Raw genomic sequence first — 24,522 nt, forward strand, 5'->3', positions numbered from 1 at the left:
TTTGATGGGATCTCCTGCCCCCTCGTCTTTCTTCTCGTCCGCCATGGGAGGCCGTCGGGATTTGCGAGGCTGGTCTTACAAAGGTTCAACCAGTTCAAGCCCTAACTCCTTATATCCCGACCTTGTTGGGGACATGCAAAGAAAAACAGAGAAAAAGCAGACCGCTCTGATACCACTGATCCGGATTTAAACAGGAACACAACAAATTACAGAGATAACCATATACACAAAGATGCAGCGGAAATAATACTTCATTTCATTAATGGAAAATACTGAAATATGCTTACAAACAAAAATGGCAATAAACTAGCTAGGGCGATGGTAGCTTATCTCTGAGAAGAGATGTGATGGCTACATGCCTCTGAACTGTGTTACAATGAGGCTCGAAGGCCTATTTATTGTTGAGAAACAATGGAAAAACCCTTAACATTCCAAAACCTAACCCTAGGAGATGAAACGCCAAACTGTGGGCCCCGTTTGGGGGTAAGTTGGTACATCAACTTCCCGGGGTCGTAACTTTGGCATATGATCTCCGTTTGACGCGTACAATAGCTCATTAGAAAGATCTATCCGAGCACTATCATTGTTGGAACGGGCAACACCAGTCCATTCCATGGACTCGTGTTGCCCCCGGATTCCCCAAAAAACGTCGTTTAGGGCCTCAAAACGGCTCCGGAAGTTCAGGACCCGAAAAACTGCTAAAAATAGTAAGTTGTGCTACAATTAAGGAAACTGAAAATGCTGAGAAAGACAATGGTGGGGGTCCAGGTGGACTTGGCAGGTGGCCACCAATATCCACCTGGATCAGATTCTTTCACTCATTCAATTGAAAATGAAGCAAACAAAGCATCCTAGTCACCTCTGGCATAAGAAGAGAGTCTGACAGTCAAGACACACTAGCACTGGCATGGGATAAATTTTGATTTTTTCTTACCCTTGAGACCGGCGTGACTGCCTAACTGAAAACTAGCATAGATAGGCATGACTGACATGACTAACCAGTACTACAACTAGCGTTGATGGCCTGATCAACGTGACTTCCTAACTAACAACTAGCATTGATCGTGGGATTCAAAGAAAAAATAAAAAAGAATTTCACACAAGGCCAGACTTAACACATCAGAGGGTGGGCTAAACCAAGCAAGAACACAAACCAAGCTAAATGAAGCTTCCTAGTTAGGGAGAAAATGATCTAAAAGGGCTACGGGGTCAAAATCACAAGAGAAGAACACACTGGCCAAGATGGGGTCAAGCCCTAATCTTCACTTACAGGCATCAGCACAACTGCCTAACTGATAGCAAGTACCAGAGGCTGGTCGAAACGACTGGTCCTCTGTAATTCATGTTGATTGGTGCAACTGTCATCCGATTAAATGCATTGTCCAAGGAAACTAAGAGAAAATTAAAAAAATCAAAATAGGGACTAGATCTGCTACTATGATTTTTAGACTTAAGCCAGTAAGCAGGAGAAAAGAAACAAAACAAAAGGGAAAACGCGAAACTAGCAAAGTTCTCATGAAATAATGAAATCCAAAACAAACAAAAAGATGGGATCTTCCGATCGGAGTCACCAATTTGTGGTGAAGTAAAATTATAAGTGCAGACACGAACAAATTCCTCTAGCCCGATAATGGGTCTAGCCACAACAGATACATTCTATGTAATATTTACTTAGATTAGAATCAATCAAGAGGGCCTACCTCTTGGTCACTTATCCTGCTTGATGATGTCCTTGGTTGCTCACTCCAGCAATCTCTCGCTTCCTTCTTCAAGTTCCTGAAACAAGTAAACAACAACAACATACAAACATAATAATAGACAAATTGCAATTCAACCTACTTAATGAGTCAAGAAGCATCAAGACATGAATATGTAATATTAAAAAATATGTAGGAAATCAATCGATAGTTGCATATATTAATATCAAACAGAGATTACAACCATTCGTCTTGACATCGCAGTCTTCCTCTGACAAGACCAGGTTCCCACACACTTCTACTAGCACTTCATGATGGCTTTAAACAACAATAGTTTAAAGACTCTTCCCTTTAGGCTTCACTCCAAACCAAACACACTTCTCCCTCACACAACTAGATGGCTACAACTAGTAATAGCTTGCTTGTCAAATCAAAATAGTATGCTCACACTCAACCAACACTCTAACTCGCTCATGCTTAGGAAGAAGGGAGGTTTATATAGGAAAGATGGATGGGAGATGGATCCTCTTCTCATGGGAGAAGGACTTATCCCTTGAGGCAGTTCCATCATTATAGGGGAAAGGAACCTAAACTATCATCCTCAACCCCATCGGGCCAAACCATTTACCAGACTTCCGTTATGGAGCTTCTAGAGATGGAAGCTTCAGCTCTAATTTAAAAAACATTCCATAACAGGACCAATGCGACTGGAACACAGCTCAGTCGCAACAATCGGCGTGGGGAATAGTGCTAATCTCTTCACATCGGTGCGGGGGAGACAAAGGCCATTAGCGCCAGTCTTGTAAATTGGGAAAAAAAGAAGTTTTAGGGGAAATGCTGCAAAAGGGAAATGATTTGCTCATGAAGATGGACATAATGGGAGTTTCTTCATGAGGGAAAATCATGTGGGGTTCATTGTATAGGTCCTCCAAGATCAAGGAACAGAGAGTACAGGGATAGTGACAAAATGCTATGTAACACCCATGTAATATTATTAGTTTTCTAGATAGTTACTGCTCTAGCTATGAGGGCCTTCTGTTATTTGAAATGAAAATAGAAGTTCCTGAGACACCATTGGCTAGATTACATAATCAAATTTTACTAGCTTTTCAGTTGCTTGTACAAAATTTGTTAATTAATGCAATAATTTGGACTCAATGTCTAGTTTTTTTTACCAGAAGGTTATTTCTTGGCTTTTGCAGTACTTTTTTATTGATGATTTTGAATTTCACTATATTTTTTTTTGTCAACAACTTTTACATATGCAATCAACAAGAATTAACTTGAAATTTAATAAAGCTTGAATAAACCCTTATCCTTTCTTCCCCAAAATTAGTGGTATGTGTAGAGGACACAAGCCATTTAAAACTTCTACAGAAGCATAGTACAAAAAATAAATATGGACGAGAGTCCAAACATTGGATGATAAACAAAAATAATAGTGGATTCAGTCATCTAAGATAATCATCAAGCAATCTGGAGAAGCAAGTGCAGTAACCATGTTGAGTGGAGGATCATTAATCACCACCTCCCCATTCCGAGGTGCCTTTGAATGAGTATTAGAATATGAAATTATATATCATTCCATTTTGTTTAAACGAACCACTATTTCATCCATATCATAAAGAATATCCCATAGGATCCTCTTTATTTCCTCCTGACCAACGAATATGTTGTAGTTGTCCATATTTTTATCTTGCAATAGCATGTGAAGAATATTGGCCATCTGTCAGTGAGTTGAGATTGAGTGGAGAAAGTATAGTCTTTTCTTCCTCCATTTTTCCTAGATTGGGTACTCAGTTAGTGTTTCCACTATAGATGAGTTCCAAATTTGAGTAGTACAAGGGTTCTCTAAATTCATTTGTTTCAAGAGTGCATATTTCCTTTTGAATTTCGAAAGGAACAAAATAAAAAATGTTTGCAGCCGACTCCCAACCAAAAATGTGATGATACCTAAAGGAATATGCCCCTAGTGTGTCGCCTCTTCGACTGAGCAGAAGTTGACGTAGTGCCATGTGAGAGTAGGACCTACAAGAAATCGTGACAAGGAGAGGTTTGGACAGTCCACTAACTTGATGATAGTTTAAGATAGACCCAAATCATATGACTACTACCCTAAATACCACGTAATAAGTGATGGAGGGATCAGAGTGAGTAATTGATAATTCAAGGCTAGTATTATCAAGGTACCAACACCCGACTGTGCCCAGACCATAACAGGAGTTCCAGTCTCTATAAAACAAACTAGACGAGGGATTAAACCTTTGTGACTTTCATACATTCACTTGGAGTATGAAATTTGGATGATAATTAAAACTAAACTGAAAAGGAACCATTGTACTAGACTCCAACAACTAAGATGAGACAATTAAGCGATATTCCAGATGGATTGATAGATTAAAAGTTTATTGAGGGAAAACAACAACCAACTCAAAGGATGAACTAGACGAGGAATTATGTAGGAAGCATACAAAGAACATTGGTGATCGTCACTTAAACCCTTGAGACTCCCTGAAAAATTACTTGCCACAGTGCTACAATGTAAAACTAATTGACAGAGAAACCACACACTAGTAATTGTTCCTACAACTTCGATGGTGAGGGAAAATGAAATAAGAGACAAGTTAGTTAATTTCGTAGCCCAATAGCAAGAGTCTTTTTGTGGTAAAAGCGAACAAAAGTTTTTTAATGAATGTAAGCAAGTGATAGAATCGAGAAAGAAACAAATTACCATAGCATACCCAAAAAATATAGAAACAATAGTCGCCACCCTGAGTAGATGATGTATGTTTTCCACCCTAGGATTTCATACAAAACAAGATACAAAGCCACTAACCAGTGTCTGTATATAGAGAACGTGAATCCATGGTGAGAGGATTCACCCATAAAATGCCAAGTGTGTTTCTACTCCCTGGGATCCTCCATCCCAATACACTATATGATGAAGGAATTAATGCTTCACTATCAACTTTCAAATAAAATATGAGCCTCATACAATTGCCCTAAGACTTACAACACCTCCATACCTACAATAGTGAAGTAGATGGAATTTTGAGATAGTTGAACAAACCCAAATGCACCACCCTACATCGATGAAAATTTTATGCCATTACCCTCACACCCTATGATAGGAATGTGTGAATTTACTCCCCTCCATGCATTATTTGTGAATTTACTCCTCCACCTTGGCTAAACGATCTGATTACATGCCATTCATTACCTGGAGGGAGGGGAGGCTAACAAAACCCGCTGATTTGTGTAATTCCGATGAGTAATTTCTGACAAAACACACCCATCAAGGAACTTCATGTGACCTCTATTCCTATCACGATCCAAACAATGATGCAATTCCTATAAAGAATCACAATTTATTCATTCCTCATCTAATGCTAAATCCTTCTCACAGCTTCCCCATTTAGCTATACAATCTACAACCTTGTTACCCTTATGTTTGGTGTGGACAGGGATCATGTAGTCAAAAGTCAAAAATAGATCTCATATGTTATTAGCAGCTTCTTGAAGGTTCTAACTGCTAATAGTTTTATTCGGTGGATGACCTAAGAGTAATTTTTGCACCATATTGATCATTATGTGGGAGTCCCCATTAACTTGTAACAAACGTATCCCCTTTATTACAATAATTTGAAGCCTTTCCCTAATGCCCAAAATTATGCCAAACTTGTTTTTGTTTCCCCATTAGATAAAGCATAAACTTGAATGGGAATCATGTTATGATTTTGTAAGATTTCACCAAACCCATCTTCACTCAGGTTACCTATTGAAGATCCATCAAAACTAAAAAAAAAAAGGATTATGGGGGGGAGTACGAGAGCTCCTTTTACTCAGGCCTATTCTATGAACAATGTATGAAGGAAACAACTTGTCAACTTCCAATTGTAATTTAGTTAAAACACACACTGTCTTCGCATCCCTATTACCATCTTCCAACTCAGGAAAGTGTGCTAGTAGGGTTTCTTTGTTATTGGTACAAATTATTTCTTGTAGTACATGAGAGTGTCCTTCAAACAACCTTTTGTTTCTCTCCTTACATAGATTCCATATCGAGAAACCTAAAATGAGTTTTCATTCCCTTAGTAACCATGGATGCTTAGGCTTTAGTTGAAATCAACTAATTATCCAATCTTTGATATACATTGTAATTGGAAAATTGCAATTAAACGAGGCATGAGGAAACTGCCATATTCGTTTCTAATAGTTACACAAAATAAAGAGGTGATTTGTTGTCTCTTCATCTTGTAAACATAGTGTGCATCTGGATTGGCCCTCAAATCCTTTCCTTTATAAGTGATCCCAAGTGAGTGCTCTACCCCATGCTATCATCCAAATAAAAATGGAGACTTTGGGACACCCATAGTTATTCTAGATATTCCTCCAAATGCAATTAGTTTTTTGAGGTTGCATGCCAAGTAATAGAAAGTATGCCTCTCCTATAGAAAAGAATCTTGATTATCATTTCCCCCAATGCATTGTATAATTCTTAGAAAAACTTCTTATACTTATTCATTGTAGGTATCTATGAAGATCATCCCAAAGTCAAGAATTATTTGAGTTTTCCCATTCAGTTCGAGTTTTCCATTTCCTCCAGCTATGAAGGGGTTCTAGATGACTCCAACAATATTCCACTTTAATAAATCCTCGAGACTATGTCCACGATTTTATTTTTTCAAAATTTTATCTTTCACTTAAGGGAGGATTTTGTTACCATGATTCCTCCTAAAAAAAAAGACATTTTATCGTCTCTTATTTCCTAGAAGGCATATTTTTTGACCAAGTCCTTCACCTCATAAGTCCAATTCCAAATTTTTGAACCTTTTATAGAACCTTGCAGTTGTAATCTATCTTCTAGTCAAACGAGCATCAATAATTTCCTCTCCCAAATAATCTTCCAAACTTGATTATCTCCCTATACCCATATCCACCACAAATTCATTACATAAGCCTTTTCTCGTAAGAGAGGGATCCCTTAGGCCCAAATGGCCTGACAATTTTAGTAGAGTAAGATTTTCCCAACGCACCTACACCCACTTATTCACTTTATCCAAGCCTTTCCAAAGAAAATTAGTCCAATAAGTTCTTAGGTCAATGAAAAATTCTAGTTGAGATTAGCATTAACAATAGTTAATAATCCAGGAGCGCTTGGAGAACTGCTTTCACCATGACAAGTCTACTAGGAAAATTTAGATTTCTAGTCACTGAGTTATTAATTATGCATCATGTCTTCTCTAGTATCTCCACCCATGTGGACGTTCTATGGTAATATAGGACTATCAGTACTCCCAAGTATTTAGATAATAGGATAGCTCGAGTATATCATGTTGTCTGACATAGCCTTTGTTACACGGGCAGTTAAAGATAAGCATCTTCATTTTTTCTTTATTAATTTTAGTCCCTAAGGTAGACATGAATATTTGGAGGAGATTTTGCAACCTTACCACCTCTCTTCTTGTGGGGAGTCCAAACAAGATTACATCATGAACAAATTGAAGATGAGTAATTGGGAAATCCCTCCCATACAATCGAAGACCATAAATATAGCCTTCCTCTCCTGCTTTCTGAAACAATCTCCTGAGCCCTTCCATAACTAATATGAAAAGAAATGGAGACACAAGATCACCCTGCCTAATGCCTCTAGAAGGATGAATAGTTTGTGAAGGTGATTCATTTATCAAGATAGAGTATAAAACTATAGATATTAGTGAACCCACCCAATATAACCATTTTTCTGAAAAGACCAAAAGCTTGTAAAACTTGTAATAAAAATGACTAGCAAATTCTATCATACAGTTTGGATAAATCGAATTTTATGAGCATACCTCGGAATGTTGATTGTTTCAATGAGTGGATTATCTCTTGCACAACTATAATACCATCCACAATTTTTTGACCTTCAACAAAACTTGTTTGGGATGGAGATATCATAATTGATAGTAATGGCTTCAATCTATTCATGATCACTATGGAAATAATCTTATATATGACATTACAAAGTGAAATGGGTCGAAATCCTTTCATACTCTCTGATTTGATTGATTTCGGTGCCAATGATATGAATTTTGCATTTAATGTTGGTAACATTCTTCGAGTCTATCGTGATTCATCCACTACCTCATGGATATCCTTCCCTATAAAGCTCCAACATGCCTGATAGAATTCCATGGTAAACCCATCCGAGCCAGGTACTTTGTTTTTTGGCATATTCTTAACTACTTCTTCCACTTTAGACAAGGATATTGGTATCATGCATGCTTTATTTTATTCCTGATTAATCATTCTTGGTATATCCTGAATAATGGAGTTGTAAGATTCAGAAGACCCTGACCCAAGCTGAGTCCATAGGTTAGTAAAATAATCGACTATTTCATGTTCTGTTCCATATTTTGAAAGTTGTATCCTACCCTCCTTATCTGTAATGGATAATATTATGTTGAGAAGACGATGTTGAATCACCACATTATGAAATAATTTAGTATTTTGATGCACTTCCTTTAGCCACTGAATCCTATATTTTTGCTTCCATGGGACATCCTCATGATATTGTCTCTCTTGTAACTTAACTAGGATGTCGACCTCCTCCATTGCCAACTCATTGGTTCTAACATCTCATACAATTCTTTGTTGGGTAAGGGACATCTTATCTTCTAGATCTCTCTTATTTTTTAAAAGGTTCCTGAAGATTTCCTTATTCCAGTTTTTAATTATGGCTTTCAACCATTTTAATTTTAGCTAGAATACTCTAATCTTGGTAGGAACTTCAATATTTATACCTTCCCACCACTCCTTTAATGGGTCTACAAATCCTTCCAATTAAAACTAGAATTTTTCAAAATGAAAAGGATGGTTTAAGGGAGGTTCTTTTAGATCAATTTTCAATCTAACTGGCCAATGATCCAACCCATGCATGATAGTATAGAAGATTCAATAAACTCATATATTTGAATTATCCCTTCTAATAAGATATAATTATCTAATCGACAAGCTTTCTAGCTCCATCCCCCCATGATTATTCCAAGTGGAGCAATCATTGATTGTAGGGGTATCGATCAAACGAAGTGTCTCTATCAATTAGTCAAACTCTGTTGATATATGGTCCAACCATCTATTGCCACCTTTTTTCTCCTTAATCAATCTTATGATATTAAAATCAACACCCATAACTAATAGAGAGTTTCCTACCAATTGCTTCATAGTATGTAACTGCTTCAAAAAAGGTCGTTTTATCGAGGGTAGTGAGGGACCATAGACTGCCTATAGAAAAACAAAGTCATTTGATGCCACATATCTAAATTTACCTGTTACAATGTTATGTGATGCAAACCATTCCTGGAATAGTACCAAGCAACAGTTCCACCACACTGCTAGCCCACCAACATGCCTAATGGCGTTAATGGATGTATATTCACATCCTTTCGGACCAACAAAGATTAATGAAAATGTCCATTTTTGTTCTACCAATTTTGTTTCTTGTAAGATTACTATTGTTGGGTTTTCCTTTTTTATTTGGTCTCTAAGATAACGTTTCTTACCTCTACTATTGAGACCCCTTATATTCCAGGAGAGAATTTTCATTTATGTAGGGATGTTGAGTGGCAAACATTTTTCTAGGTTGTCTAAGGCCTTCTCTGGAGTACTCTGGTTTATCCCCATGTTTTTCTTAGCTTCGTGTTTTGGTTTTATGACCTTCTTCTTTGTATCCTTATTTTATTCTTTCAACAAAATTTATTTTCCTTTATCTTTGAATTCTTGAAAGGCTTGAGCTTTTGGATCCCCTGGTGGAGTCTACTTTTTTTATTTCCATAGAAGATAGGTTGCAGAGTACCTATCTTTCTCCACTTTAGGAATATCTCCAACTTCTTTCACATACCACTCATTAACCATTGAGACTAATATCTATTCTTCTTTTGAGAGATCTGATAAATTTTGTTCTAGCAGAGGAACCACTTCTTCAAAGCCCAGGAGCTTCAGTAGATCAGCATTACATTTTAGGTCTTCATCATCCTCCACCTTACGTTTTAAGGCCATATTTTATATAGGTTTCTTAGTTGGAGGTATCTCCATGTGGGTAGCCTCAAGATCTTGAATATACTCGCCCATGGCTTCAAGTATAGAGAATTAATTTTTATCGTTTGAGTCCTTTATGTTAATTGGAGGTTGATGCCTCTAGTTGCATCGCTAATTGGGAACTTGTGTAAACCCATCATGAAATGTTGAACTGCCTGAATTTGGATCTTTATTTTTCAGATGAAATTCTCAAAATAGATGGCCATATTCATGGAAAAGTCTACATCAGAAGGGAACACACTCATATTACAAAGGATGTTTCCAAATTTCTCCGCGATATTCCAATTCTATGGAACCAAGAAACGATTGTGAGATGTTCATATATACGCATAAATGAGTGTACAATGTTTTTATCCCTCTTTTGATCACCTCTGACACCTTTAAAAAGTGACCCAGGACTTGTTCTATACCTTCAAATATTTCTGGTATCCATAATTCCACTGGCAAGTAATATAATTTTACCCATATGTGTGTTTCTATGAATTCCTCCTTGTCTATGTTGAAACAGGCTTCCTAGTGCCTCATATAGAGACATACATTATTAAGGAAGTAAGGTCCTCATTCAAAAATGTGTTCTTTTTCTTCTAGATTAGAAAAAATGACTGTAAAGAAACTTTTGGGACCTAGGTGCAGGTCAACTTCTCCCTTCGGTTGCCAGTTGGCTTGTATCCAGCGTTCAATCTCTCTTTCTGTTGGCCATATTCCTATAAACTTGTAGATGAAAGCATGGTCTCTCATCCTTTTCTTTTGATCATCATGAAAAATTTTCGGAATGATAAATTTCAGGTTTTGTGGGGCTTTGGGAACACATATTCCCCTTAATCTGTTGGACATGGGATCCCCCAAGGGCAGTTTTGGGGCTAAAAGCCCATATTTGGGTCAAAATTTGTAATCAAGTGTAAATAATCCGCATTTTTTGGTCGTAGAGCGCATAGTTGTTAAGGAGTCATAGGGTTGTCCACCCTTATTTTGGAGATGTAACGTTGACTGTAAAATATCTACCCATGGTCCGCAGACCATGGGATTGTATAAATAGAGCTAAGCTCTAAGTAGTTAGAATAATCAATCAAGCAATAAAGATATGATGTATGAGAGATAGATCTACAGTAGAAGTCTAAGTTTAGGGTTGTAGCATAGGTAGAGGCTCTGTAGCTGAGTGCACAAAGGCCTAGAAGTCTGCAGCTGAGTGTACAGACCCCTACAGCTGAGTGTGTAGGGTGGGTTGAGTCTGTAATCGTCTGGAATTATCAATAAAGAGAAGTATTCTACAATTTCTGTGTCTTTGTTTCCTATTTATGCATCTTGTTATGTCGAGTATGAATTTCAATTATAATGCTTATATGATGCACAAATGTATGTAAATGTGTTGGTTAAGTGAACATAAGTAAGAACATCTGTTTACGTGAAGCTAACTAAGATCGGTTAATAAGATAAGTAAAAAACTTAGCCTAGTTTGGGAGATATTGCAGTTCGCTACCCTAGCAATGCGAAAGTCCCTGAGCCACAGGTTAGAGGCATGCGAAAACTAATTGTATCCTTTCACGAAGGTACTGAAGGGTGGAACAGAGGGCTAAGAAACCTGTGTGAAGGCAGGTATAGCTGGAATAAACTGACATAACAACCATCTCAAGGGTGCGGAAACTTGGTTCCGACATCCCCCCATACTGGTTTTTGTAAGACTTCAGTCCGTGCTCCGCGGGCTGATGCCGAAAGGGCCAGTAGTGTAGGGATTTGTTTTGCTAACAAACGTTGAACCTGGGTCAGGCCCCCTCAAGCAAAAAAATGGTTCCATTGTTGGGACCGAAATCTGCATAAGAGATGTGTGATGTTGTATCACTGGAATTCAACTAAGAAACAAATCAAAGGCTGGTTGGTAGAAGGATTCACGAGTTCGCGGCACAAGAAAACAGAAACTTGTGATTGCCAAAGAATAGTGGTTGGATAGATACCTGTATATGGAGATCCACGAAATCATTTTCACCTCCTTTCCTACTGAGCTATATGAGTGGATCGCGAACCTAGCAGATAGACAAGGAAGGTGGAAACTTGACGATCCTATTGTGTGGACCCCAGAGCTAGTGCAAAGGTTGGAAGCATCGGAGGATAAGATTTCCCATGCTATCGATCATTGGCTCGATCACATCATGGGAGGATTTTTTACTAAACTTGTGGTCGACACCTCAATCAGCTATAGTGAGGTAGAGCGACGCTTTTTCAAAGGACCGCGAGGTAAGTACATAAAATCTTTTAATACTTCGATTAAAATGTTGTTGTGTGAAAAACAGGTTACGCAGTTACCTTAATGTTTGGGACTACACGAAGAGGAAAATTTCATAGAAGTGAAGGAAATAAGGGTCCATAGCATAGCCCCTTGATTTCACCTTCGTGAAGGGATGAAGAAGGGATAGCGAAGGTCTCTCCACGAAGTGCTATTTAGTTGATAAGACAAGGATTCCTGTGATTACCACCTTCGACTTCACCACCATCTCCTCCAACTTCACTCATACCACCTCCACCTCCACCGCAATTCAGTATGGAAAATACAATGAAGTTTCCTTTGTTCAAAGGCTTGGGAAATGAGGACCCAAACCAATTCTCATTCATTGTGAGGGATGTATGGGAAGCTCAAGGTGTTACAGATGATCATATAAAGAAAGAAACATTGGTTATCACTCTGTAGGATCACGTGCTAACCTGGTATATTAAGTACTCTAACAATAACCCGAATTCTAGAGTAGAAAACATCTAGGCAGCACTAAACAGGGAATTTAGCAGGCCTAAATCTGAGGCGCGGTCGTTTGTGGGCTTCAAAGAGTTTGTGATGCGACCACGTGAGACACCTTCGGAACTAGATCAGAGGTTGAAATGTACAATCTGCGAAGCCAACATGAATTTGACAAATGGACAACATCGCGAGTGGTTTGTGGCTTTGCTACTACCTCACTTAAGAAGCACACTGTCACAACAAAAGATAACAACTCAGGTAGAGGCCTTGGAGATTTCCATGAGACTTCGATGCATGATCCTAATCTAGGAGTCAGCAGATCCATGCACAGCTAAAGAATCTGTGCGTTGAGATGTAACGTTTGAAGCAGGACAGTATAGTTCGGCCAGAGGTACATGAGGAAGTATGGTGCTTGAAATGCAAGAGTCAGGGTCATGACAAAGACCATTACCCAATATTTAAAAATTACCTTGCAGGAGGACCGATTGTTATAGAACAAGATGACCTCCTCATCAACTCAGAGGTGAAAGACAGCATGACTGAAGCAAAGACCACAATTGCAGGCCTTGACTCTACACTAACGCTGGTTGCACACTATAAACCTGCTTTATAAAGCTTGTTACCAAGCCTAAGGGTGCGTTAGTGACCCTGCTAACTCAAGTTGTTAGACCAGGGGCAGCGTTAGTGAAACTAAGGGAAGTTCAATGGGTCAAACCAACGAATCTTCTCACAAATATCTAGATATTTATCCCTAAATTTGCTCAAGAAAAGCAAGGAAATTCCCAAAAATCAAACTATTTGGGGAAATTCCAATCTGAAAAAGAAGGCAAATGGGAAAGAGATGGAAAACAGGGCAGGTTCATTGCTTTTGCCCTAATGAACTCTATGAATAGCTTGGCAACCCTAACTCAATTTCTACATAACAGTGAGAGGGCCATTGTGAAAGCTGTCAAAGCATTTGAAATTATAGCCTACTAAGTTGTTGTGAACTATCATATACTTGAAGAAGTGAGCTAAAAGAGAGATAGAGAGAGAAGTGGAAGGGGGAAAGGAAGACTGATACAACAGATGGTTGTAATCACTCTTCCATTATTAATACAGAAATGTAGTTGTGTTCCCTACTCCATAGTGTCAGTATCATTATTCATTGAGTTGTTCATTTCGATACTTGTTTAGATGAGTAGTTAAGCTATATACAAATATATTTTCATTGTGCATTCTTATATTAGTTTTCAAGATTGTATGTTGTGATTGTGTTTGCCTTTCCTTTGTGTAGGAATTGTCTTGGAGCCGGCTTTGAAGGAGTTCTTCTTGGCTGCATTGAGATCTCCAAACAAATCTAGAAGGAGACTTGAGGTGATCCTCTTTCCATACCTTGTCAATTGATGTTTGATAGATGAACATGTGTATAACTTGGTAGCTTCTGCAGATAATATTACAGTCTGTCGAAGGTCCCGGGAAGGCCTTTGAGGGTAATTTTCATTATCCATACACTGTGCATTGTACCCCATAGCAGAATTGACGACTCCACTAGGGACTATACATCTAGTTCCTGGTTTACCCAAACTCTTCTCTGTTCTATCTTCCTTCCGGGAGCTCCCTATGCTTCAGAAATCCTTTTTCTAATCCACCAAATATCTTGCTGCATCCTACTAGTATACATTCACCTCAGAAATTGATCTTGGAAACCCTTGTTTTGAAAAATTTCCCACACTAACGTAGGTTACCAGGCTACACAGAACTTTATAAAGCACTGTGCCTGTGTACAGGAAGTGTTAATGACCCTACTAACTCTCTGTAGCCACTGTTACAGAGCATTAGTCTCCCTTTGCCTCGATTTCCAGCAGTGTCTGTGGACAAAAAGGGATGGAAAATCTTCTCATGGGCTAAAATAAGATCTGTAACTGTATTATGTCAGCAAAATTAGTGTCCACGAAATTTATTTTTAGGAAAATGTTTTGGTTTTTCTCTCTTAAAAAACATCTTTTTTGAAAGAAATACTGATAATCTGTGTTCATCCTTCTATTTAAATAGTTGTGAGTTTCTTCATTTTGGTTTTCAGTAGTTGTTAGGAAATATTGGAAAAGAATCTTTTGGTTATGCATGTGTTGAAAGACTATAGATGCACAGATGAATCTATGAATATGCGAAAAAGATGAATATGTAGAATATAGCTTGTATGCATCAAATTGAAAAAAAAAATCAAAGCATTGTTTCTGCATGATTTATTGAGTCAAGAGTCTCACCATATTTCATACATCAACACCCCTACCGAAGACAATAATCAAGTACACATAAAATTTACATTAAAATCAATTAGTTACTCTTTTGAGCAAACCAACATTAGCTAGGCTAGGATCTTGGGATAAGCATGTGAGTGAACTACCCAAGTTTGAAAACCAAAACTAGTGTCGTTAACAAGCAAAAAGTTCCTTCTGCACTCATATTATCGAGATCACTCCACTAACAACAGAGTGAAATACGAGACAACATCGGACTATAATTGAAGGTAGCCCGCCTTCTCTTACAAATCCTTTGGAATTCTGTGTATTGGGGGTCCCTTCGAGGATTTCAGAGCTGAGTCGAGGATTCAGGTATCCTGCCCACATAGCGTGCTGTCTACAACTATGTCCCTCCCAGTGATGTCTGTGATTTGAGGTATCTCTAGTGTCCAAACTTCTAGGTACTTACACAAGGTGACTGGGACGGGCTGTCCTGGTACCTAACATGGACGGATCTACTCTGTCTTCAATTTTTGGGAGGGTGCTCGTCTTCACGAGAGTACTTGGCCCCTCAATCTGAGGTTCGGGTGAAGCTCTAGAGTAACCGTAACCGTAGATTTCGCCATCCTTCTCTGTTATTCATTGAGAGACCGGGTTTCATCTCCCAGTGATTGGTGCTTATCAGACGAGGTAATTTCCCTTTGTTTGTTGATTCATCCATTTGGTGTATTTTTTATATTTACTTAGGTACCTGAGTGCTATCATTTGAGACTTTAAAGAGTATCATGATAATAATTTATTGATAAAATTAATGGTCACCGTTGCTACATCCGACCCTCGTCGTCACTCTAGACGATTGTTAGGACTTCCTCCACTCATTGTGGAAGATCCACCGAGTTCCACTAAACCAGATTCCTCATCTTTGAGGGATCAATCTCCTGGATCTCACACAGGATCTATTTGGACAACCGATGATTCAATTTTTCTAGAGGATTTCTTCACCGAGGGATTTCTTCCCCCCTTTAACCCTCCACTCACGGATCTGTTGGAACCTATCTTGGCTCCCGTGGTACTTGTACTTCCTGCTTTGGTAGTTGGAAAATTTCCATCTCTCCAGTCGATGCCTAACGGGTTGTGGAACTTTAGGGACACTTTTGGTCCTTCACCACTCCCCCAGTCGAGAGTCATCACAACACTGATAATGTGGAATCCTGCTATTCCATTTGTCCCAAGTACAACCACTCACATGACACCCTCTATGAGTGGAACCCAGCAGATGCCAGGTTGCACCCCTATGGTGCCACACTACATACCTTCGACAAGTGCCACATATAGTGCTCATTATAACACTCAATGCGACACTATGGGCGCGGTTCCTGTTTACCAACAACATGGTCGGCCACCAATGTACATTTCAAACCCCCAGATTCATATACCTAGGGGGTTTCCCAATATGCACATGCCGGCAGGGAATGTAACAATTCCCCCTCCGTTCTCAGGCATGCAAAGTCAGTCGCTAATTGACATGAGTGTTCCCTCTGTCAATCAAGGCCACATGGTCAGTTCTGTGTCAGGCGGGAATCCACAAGGGGTTCCCAACCAGTCCATGGGGGCACCCTACTCACATACTCAAATGAGTCAAGGGGCAATTCCATACCCCAGTACCAAAATCCTCATGGAAATCCACTCTACAACACCATACCGCAAAGCAACTGCTACACCACGCAACCCATGTACACTATGGGGAACCAAATGATGGGAGGACCACAAAGCTCCTCAAGTCATCCGTCATCACCATGGTCCAAGTCGGGGCCACCTAATTCTCTGTCATTTTTGGCAACGTTGGATATCCCCAACTTATACAAGTTGAAAAACGACCCCATCTATCACAACTTACAATGGCCACTGATCTCACATAAAATACCAACAGACATCCCAAAGTTTGATGGAAAACAAGGGGAGGATCTGGGCACCCATATCACCACCTACCATCTCTGGTGTGTTTCAAACTCTATGGTGGATGATAGTGTCTGGTTACGTCTTTTTCCCTGCACCCTCACTAGCAACACAACGAAATGGTATATTGAGTTACCACATGCGTCAGTAAACACCTTTGACACTTTAGTGATGGAATTCCTAAAACACTTCTAGTTACCTATCCGCTATGAGACTGGGACAAAGCTCCTCAATTCATTTCGTCAGGATACCGCCACCCACATCTCCAATCATATTCATGAATGGAGACGTAGGTAGAGGTTAGTAAAAGCTCCCCTCCCAGACTTTCTCTTAACAGACTAGTTCTGTAGGTCCTTACTTCCGCAAATCGCTAGAGATGTCGCTCTAGGTGGTGCGGTCATAGAAGACCAATCCATACGTCGTGCCCAACACTTAGATCTGATATATTCACAATCTGGCACTCTTTACGACATAATCCCCAATGCTCCTGGTAACCCCAATGCTTTCACTACTACCAAATAAACTGCTCTTCCTACCACTGAGATAAACTCTGTGCAGTCTACACAAAATCTCGGTGGTAAGAAAAAGAAGAATATGAAAAAGACCTCTCCTTCTGAAGAGCAATCAATAAAGCAGCAAAACCAAAAATAGAAGGCCGCTACGCCTACTGACAATGGAAAAGATAAACCCACTACATTTCCTTGCAAAATCTATGCTGAAGACCACATGACCTATTGTTGTTTGCGTATTCAAGAATGCACAGAATACATTGCTCAAAAGGATACTAGTAGGACCACCATTGTCCTAAAAAATCCTTTCCCCGCTCAATAGCAGCAAAATCTTATTGCAAACCAACCACAACCCCCGCAAGGGGGCAATGATGGTTCACAAAATCCTTTAGTTGGTGAAGGATCTTCTACCATTTTCACATTTGAAATGGTAGAACTCGCCACAAGAGCCAAATCATATGAAGCCCCTGTCGCTCCTACAGCGGAACCATCCTCAGCTCAAAACCCACCGCTGCCTAACGATTTGCATATCGAAAGGCCAGTTAAGGACCTTGTAATTTGACCCCCAAAAGGGGCACTTCGACACACAATGCACAATACATCTGCACATGCCGCCCAACACTACAACATTGTAGAGGATTTGTCACAAGTACCGTCGGCTATGTTAGCACTCGAAGTATTACAAACATGCCCAATGCAACGGAATGTTTTTCTTTCAGCGATTGGAGGTATTGACCCAATGGATTCCATGCTTGCTATTTTCAACATGGACAAGTGTAAACCTCCCCTTTCTCACCATCTTGCATTCCAGGTGCATATCACTTCGAAAGGTAAAAATATCCACAAAACTGTCATCGATGAAGGTGCTTCTACCTGCGTCATGTCGGCTTCATGTTGGCTTGCCCTGGGTTCTCCAACCCTATCCCTACCATCGAACTCCCTTAAAGCTTTCGACGGCCACACCTTTATCCCAGAAGGATACCTATCCAGTTTCCCCATCGCTTTGTGTGGGAAAACCGTAACGGTAGATGTAGAAGTCGTAGACAAAAAACTTGACTATAATCTCTTGCTAGGTCACAGTTGGACATATGCCATGACAGCCGTCGTATCTACTATCTTTCGCATCATCCAATTCCCATTGGATGGAAAGATAGCTACAATAGATCATTTTTCTTTCTTCACCCCTGATTATTCACCATTACCAAGTGGCTTCGTACCCCTAGTAGGAGGTGGAACTGACTCTTATGTCAGTATCGGTACCGGTATACTAAAGGCTTCTTCCCTCATGGGTTGGTTTCCTTTTCAGCCGTCGAAGGTTTCGCAAATGGTCAATATGCTTTCATCTATTCCTCATGAATAGACCAATCCATGGATCCTACTGGCTCTTTCAAACATTGACACATACGGAGAGAAAATGTTGTTGTCACCAACTAAGTCGGCCTACCAAGCCATTCAATTTGCATCTGAATCTTTGGTCACTTTGGTTTTGGCCAACGGTACCACTGCCCCTCCCATAACCGCTCCTTCTTTTGATCCACTCAATCAAGTCCTACATATGGATGAAGCTATTAGAGAGATCACAAGTTTAGAAGAGCGACCTTGGGAGGACTCGCACCATCATGTTTCGATATCTGATTCGGACATGATGCCTCCTCAAATCCTGTCCCCTGACATACCTGAAATCATTTCCTCGCCCTATATGATTCTCCAGACTTTGGAGGTGGAAGGAGACATGGGCAATGTTTCAAAAACATCACCCACTAATATTTCTATCAAGACAGGCATCGTGGAAAACATACAGATTGGAGCCAATCACAATCCTTAGGAAACTGTGAGCTTCACCTACCTGTTTAGGAACTTTTGAGATGCTTTTCCTTGGTCTTATGAGGAAATTCGTGGCATAGACCCTTCTATTGTTAAGCATGAGATCAAGGAAGATCGATCATCCTTTTTATGCTATTTTTCTTGCTCGTTAATCCGAAAAATCCTCGAGTCTCCTTCTTCGAGCTCGTTAAACTACCATGAAGAAGATCGAGCATTCTTTTTATGGTATTTTTCTTGCTCATTAATCCAAAAAACCTTGATTCTACTTCTTTGGGCTCGTTAAACTACTACAACGAAGAATAGAGGACTTTTAGAGATATTTTATTGCTCTTTAAAAAATATAAACATCTCCCAGTTTTCATCGTTGAGCTCGTTAAATCTATGCGACAATGGTCAGAGCACTTTCCATGATATTTTATTGCTCTTTAAAAAATAAGAAACATCTCCTAGTTGTCATCGTTGTGTTCATTAAATCTAGACAACGATGCTCTGAGCATTCTTTTTAGGCACTTTTTTCTCGCTCTTTAAACTGAAAAAATCCCAAGCTTTGGCTTTAGGCTCGTTAAAATTGATAAAAATGACCCGAGCAATCTTTTAGGTACTTTTCTCACTCGTTAAACTGAAAATTCCTGAGTTTTTGTTACCGGGATTGTTGAAAATATATGGCAGCAGCAAGAGCACTTTCTTTTTTGGGACCATTTCTTAGTCTTAAATCGAAAAATCCATTAGTTTTTCCCCTCCTTCAAGCTCGTAAAACTAGGAAGAAGGGATAAGCCATTCTTTTCCCTATTTTTCTCTCTCACTAAACTAAAAAAGATACCCTGAGTTTTCTTCATCTGACTCATTAAAAACTTTGATGAAGGTATTGAGTTTGTCGTCACATGACTCATTAAAAATTCATGACGAAAAATGAGTTTAGTCTGTCGCCTCATATTCATAACAAAATGAGGTTGACATCTATTGAAAGTAGGTTTCTCTTTATCCGGGTTCAGTAGATTAACTAACGGAAAACTAATTGATCCGAGTATACTATTAACCTTTTGTCACACCCGCTTAACAACTATGACAAAGGGACCACCATGGAGTCTCTCTTTACGATCTTTTCAGACTCTCTAAATATGAAAATACCACTAAGTTGTCTAGTTTGGAATCTTTAAATTACACAGACAAGATATAGAGTCGTTCTTTTTATGGTACTTCTCAAACTCTTAAAAACATGAAAAAATCGACGAGTTTGCCTGTCTGGACTCATTAAACTAATCAGATAGGGCAAAGAGTCACTCTTTTTGCGATCCTTTTCAGACTCTTTAAACATGAAAAGACCAATGAGTTTACCCGTCTGGACTCATAAAATAAATCAGACGAGGAAAGTGGACAATACAATTGTATTCCATATTTGAAAGCGTGGTTTGGCAGTAGTCATTCCCTTGAACATGGCACTCCCTCAGAAAAACCTTCCTTTTGATGGCCTCTCAATATGAACCCTACAATTCTATGAGTGTTAGCCTATATACCCTAATGTAATTGCGTCTATGTATCCTAACACTCTATAGTGTTCATGAGTCAAGTGTTGTCTTGTTAAAATCGTTGTTGTGCCTTCTATTGTTCAAGGGTTACCCATTTGTTTCCTCCATCAACCGATCAAACATATCCTTTCATCATGCCCTCCGTTGTTTAGACCAAAATGCTCAAAAGATTCCTCAAAAAACAAAATCGTTCTTGTCCCGTTTCGTGTTGATTGATGTAGGACACATTATTGCCTACCTTTTGACAAGTTTCTTCCTATCGATTTCAACACTCTATCTAGGAAGATAACCCAGAAACACATTCAATGCCTTGGTACTTGTAGACATTAGTGGTAGGTTACCTTGTGTTTGATCAGGGGTTCTCATTATTGACTCTTGTTTAAGCGATTATACGAGTGTTCAACGACAAAGAAATCTTTCACACTTGCTAGTTTGTACTGTGCATCTTGGAGACCACCACCATTATCGCTGGCCTTCCTCGCATCTGTTAACGGTCTCCATTATTTACTAGTAATCAAATGATTTCGTACATGTTCGACATCAACACATATTTTTCACGTGTATTGATCTATGTTGTTCGGTGAAGCGGAAATCGAGATCTTGGGTAGAGTCTTGCATCATTCAGCCTTGTTTCCTCTCCCAAGTTGCGGATATTGTTTTTTGGAGACAACTATTTCAGGATGATTCTATTATGACACTAGATCTTCTTTGTGCTTATTAGTGGCCAGCCTTGTTATATCTCTTCGGAGAAGATTACTCTAACATAGCTACTGAGCATGGGAATGATTGACTTAGGACATGATTTTAGCAGTTATATATATATATATGTGTGTGTGTGTGTGTGTGTGTGTGTGTTGTATTAGGTTTTCCTTGCTGTTCGAAGCTTCTCTCTCTATACAAATTTTTGACGGAAAATTACAGTTTTAGTAAAGTATTTCGGCCATCGTCTCTGCCTCTGATCTCATACTTTAGGGGGCATCTATTATACAACAAAATGACCTCCTCATCAACTCAGAGGTGAAAGACAGCATGACTAAAGCAAAGACCACAATTGCAGGCCTTGACTCTACACTAACGCTGGTTGCACACTGTAAACCTACTTTATAAAGCTTGTTACCAAGCCTAAGGGTGCGTTAGTGACCCTGCTAACTCAAGTTGTTGGACCAGGGGCAGCGTTAGTGAAACTAAGGGAATTTCAATGGGTCAAACCAATGAATTTTCTCACAAATATCTAGATATTTATACCTAAATTTTCTCAAGAAAAGCAAGGAAATTCCCAAAAATCAAAATATTTGGGGAAATTCCAATCTGAAAAAGAAGGCAAATGGGAAAGAGCTAGAAAACAGGGTAGGTTCATTGCTTTTTCCCTAATGAACTCTATGAAGAGCTTGGAAACCCTAACTCAATTGCTACATAAGCAGTGAGAGGGCCATTGTGAAAGAGGTTAGAGCATTTGAAAGGATAGCCTACTAAGTTGTCGTGAACTGTCATATACTTGAAGAAGTGAGCTAAAAGAGAGAGAGAGAGAGAGAGAGAGAGGAGAGGGGCAAAGGAAGACTGATACAACAGATGGTTGTAATCACTCTTCCATTATTAATACAGAACTATAGTTGTGTTCCCTACTCCATAGTATCTATAACATTGTTCACTAAGTTGTTCATTTCAATACTTGTTTATATGAGTAGTTAAGCTATATACAAATGTATGTTCATTGTGCATTCTTATATTAGTTTTCAAGATTGTATGTTGTGATTGTATTTTCCTTTCCTTTGTGCAGGAATTGTCTTGGAGCCAACTTTGAAGGAGTTCTTCTTGGCTACATTGAGATCTCCAAACAAATCTAGAAGGAGACTTGAGGTGATCCTCTTTCCATACCTTGTCAATTGATGTTTGATAGATGAACATGTGTATAACTTGGTAGCTTCTGTAGATAATATTACAATCTTTCGAAGGTCCCGGGAAGGCCTTTAATGGTAGTTTTCATTCTCCTTACACCATGCATTTTACCCCATAACATCGATGTCTTTAAGGCCGAAAGCTCAAGCAGGACCTAGTGTGACGCCTTCTTTATGGTGCGCTATCTGTCAGGTAGCCAGAAAACATGCCACGGATAACTACCACTTGTTACAAAAGTATGTAAAAGCACCGCAATAGTTGTTCTGCAACTTTTTTAGGTCGGTAAGACATGATGATCATACTTGCAGGAGCTATAAATTGATGATGGATAGAACCCCCGCCCACAGGGTTTAGGCCGAAATGCGGCCCCTTGACCAGAAAGTAGGGATGGAGCAGACGAGGATGACGCAGAGGAGGACCCGATAGAGGTCAAGGACAATTGATTTGCTACAATTGCGAAGGACCAGGGCACTATGCCCGCGATTGCACTAACCTGACGCGTCCGTAGTGCAAATATTGCACGTTGTTTGATCATGAAACTTAATATTATCTTATGCTGATATGTAGGATATGTGACTAAGGAGTGCTACCACCTCCCACGACTCAGAAACTGCAGATGATGAGGTTTGAGCCAAGGAAAATTTTAAGGATGGAAAATTTTCTTGAAGTTTAAAACATTGGCGAATCTCACTAATCCCTAATATGCAAACTATAAAATGTTTATTGATATATTTGTAAAATTATTCAAATTTATAATGATTATATATGTAGTCTCTATATAATGTTGGCGATTTTTAAGGTAAAATAATTTTATATTCTAAAATTTGGGCGAATCGTCTTTTATAAAAATTGGAAATTGGCGAATCATTTTGTGGAAAAATCATGGAAAATTAGCCCACTGGGCGAAGATTAGCCCCTAAAATTTTCCATGGTTTGAGCCGCATGAGGAAGATCCGAATGTAAATATAGTGCTCTAGAGTGGAATCACGATAGGAGATGACAAGGGGAAACAGCCAAACAACAGTACCTTGGTTCACAAAGCCCTAACAAACGAGGCTAATTTTTATTTGGAGAGCGCTCATGAAGCATTCATGGAAGCTAAGAATAGCTTTGCTGAGGCCTCCACCTTAGAAAGCAAGGATAAGCATGAGCCAGAGATGGACCCCTCTATGCTCACAACTTTCCTAGAATTCTATATGAAGTTACTACATGATAGTAAGGCTATAAAAGGGCTACAAGAGCTCATCAATAGATGTGCTAGAACTGTGCTAGGTGAACTACGCATAGTACGAAAGATTGGCAAGCATAAGACAAGGATGGGGCATGAAATGAGACTCACTGTGCAGATCAGAGAATACAAAATGGATCAAGTCATTCTAGATTTGGGGTTAAATGCGAATGTTCTACAGAAGCAGACTTGGGAGAAAATGGGGAGACCTATGCTGCAATGGTCTCTAATTCAACTAAGGATGGCGAATCAGTAGAAAATCATACCCATGGGGCGGTTGCAGGGGGTGACCATGGATATTGAGGGAGCGAGCGCGCTGGCACATTTTGAAGTAATAGAGATAGTAGATGATATCAATCCCTACCTTGTGCTTCTGGGAATTGACTGGGCTACTGATATGAATGGGGTAATAAATATGAAGAAGCAAAAGATGATCTTTGAGAAGAAATCACTGCGCATAATAATACCCTTAGATCCTGCTAAATGATCACGCTATACGAAACTAGTCCATGATTATGAGAGTGATGATGATCTGGAATGCATCTATAAGATAAAAGCATAAGAGAAATACTGGGTGAATCCCACCGCGGATGGACGGATTACATGGGAGCGCGAAAGTTCCTGCACTTTGGACTCCAATGAAGAAATAGAACGCTAGCAGAATCGGTTACACGAAGTAACTACACTGAATTGCAACATGATGACTTGGTTGCTATGCTGTGTGTCGTCAAAGGTAAGAACTCTGCCTACTTATGATGTACTGAATGAGGTAGATATCCTTTTGGATGCATTTGAAAGGGAGGTACCAGAAAATCAGCGCTTCCAGGCCTTAGACTGGGCACTACGCGCTACGCCTGCAA

This window comes from Pinus tabuliformis, chromosome 3_2, assembly GCF_031772625.1.
Source record: "Pinus tabuliformis cultivar Carrire ecotype Pingquan chromosome 3_2, CPIR1, whole genome shotgun sequence".
Taxonomy (NCBI): domain Eukaryota; kingdom Viridiplantae; phylum Streptophyta; class Pinopsida; order Pinales; family Pinaceae; genus Pinus; species Pinus tabuliformis.